The sequence below is a fragment of the Epinephelus moara genome, chromosome 13 (genome assembly GCF_006386435.1).
Source record: "Epinephelus moara isolate mb chromosome 13, YSFRI_EMoa_1.0, whole genome shotgun sequence".
NCBI lineage: Eukaryota > Metazoa > Chordata > Actinopteri > Perciformes > Serranidae > Epinephelus > Epinephelus moara.
Window position 1 is genome coordinate 37,226,426 of NC_065518.1, and position 1,950 is coordinate 37,228,375.

The following is a 1,950-nucleotide window of genomic DNA, read 5'->3' on the forward strand; positions in this document are numbered from 1 at the left end:
ATTTACAAATAAATTCTTTAAAAATCATACAATGTGATTTCCTGGATTTTTTTTCTCATTTTGTCTCTCATAGTTGAAGTGTACCTCTGATGAAAATTCCAGACCTCTCTCATCTTTCTAAGTAGGAGAACTTGCAAAATCAGTGGCTGACTAAATACTTTTTTGCCCCACTGTATGTGTTTACAGGGCGCCCAGGATGAGGCTCTATATCCCCATTTTTTCCTTTTCCCTGGAGCTTCTCTTCTGCGAGTTTGTCTCCCGTAACAGTTTTCCCATTTCTTAATGTTTCCTATATATATTTTCCTATATAGTTTTTCTTAATATTATCCCCATTGGTGCTTGACATTATATATTTATACTAGTCCATACCCGGGGATGTGTTATGTATAGAGGAATAAGAAATCAAAAACAGTATATTAGAGGAGATGCAAAATCAGAGCACTGTAAATGCACTGTGTAATAAATATTAATGTAAGACAAACAATGCACATGCTTTATGGCAAAATACATGGAGCATTGTTTTGGCTGACGGTACGGAGGCACGCGCGTGCACGGGGCCGTGCGTGGGCACACAGGTACACACATACAGGTTTCGATCCGCAAGTGTTGGAGATAAAGGCTTCCCAGCCAAACTGTGGTCCCAGCGCAGGTGTTTTCGAAGTGGTCTCCACGCATGTGCAGCTCACGCTGCTAATGGTGCTCACAGTATGAATGGGTAGTGGACAAAAACGCGAATATAAACAGTAGAAATGTGGGAAAACTGCAAAAACTGCATCGTGGCTGTCTGCACATGACCAGGATGAAAGCCTATGTGCAAGTTCAGAGAAGTAGGTCAAAGCAGTGAGGAGGAAAACGGATGATGACAGACAGACGGAACGGATGGACGGAGGGACAGAGGTTTCTCCATTTAATAGTAGAATAGTAGGATTTATTATCTGTTTTTCCTATTTTTTTGTCCTTCGATATTTATATTGTAATGGACCAGTAAAATTAAAAATGTGTGTGGTCTTTTCTGGGGCTTTCAGTTCAGTTCCTCTACATGCACACCTTCTATATCAATTTAATCTGAATATTTACTGTACTTAATGTATTTAATCGATGTGTATACTGGTCCATCTATTGTGATTATGTGACTTTTTAAAAAAAATTTCTAAGTAGTTTTCTAAATACTTATCTTGGGAACATTTGTTGAACATTTGTTCTTTATCTGTATTTATATGTTTATTGTTTTTCTATCAACCTGCTCAGTTCCCAACCTTTTCCTTTCCCAACAACAGCCTCAGATCGTATTGATTTGTATGTGGGGGTTTTTGGGTTTTTTTTTGGGTTGCCTCACCTGAGCTGCATCCATGGCTTAATTGGGGGGTGGGACCAATAACTTACATGAGGAAGGTGTCTCTTTTGTCCTTTGTCCTGATGAAGATCTATGTGATCGAAACGTTGATCTTATACAATAAACATTTGAGGAGCTACAACAGTGTGCGGACTTCACCCTTTTTTAAAAGTCTGTTTGCTTGTTAGTCCTGCACCTGTAATACCTTGGATGTGCGTGCTCTACCCTACTTTGTGTTAAATCTAAAGGTGACTGTGCTTTTGCCCTTCAGCTTGGAACAACTTGCCTGAAGAGATAAGGCTCGCAGAAATAGTGACTTTCCCATCTCTATCCTTAGTCACCCTAACCTGCTGCAAGTCCTTCCCATCTCTATCTCTCTGCCTTGCTAACCTGTATAAATCAGTCTCTCCCTCCTTACTGTCCAACCTATCATACAATAGGCTAGTGACAATGCCCCCAAAAATTTGAGATACCCCTACCGGGGGTAGAACAAAACCTAACAATGTTTTTCCTCATCTCTAAGGTCTCCCATATATGAAATGGATTCTTAGGTTTAAATATTTTACTGCAAACATTGTTAAATTGATACATATTGTTATACACCCCAAACCTAAAAA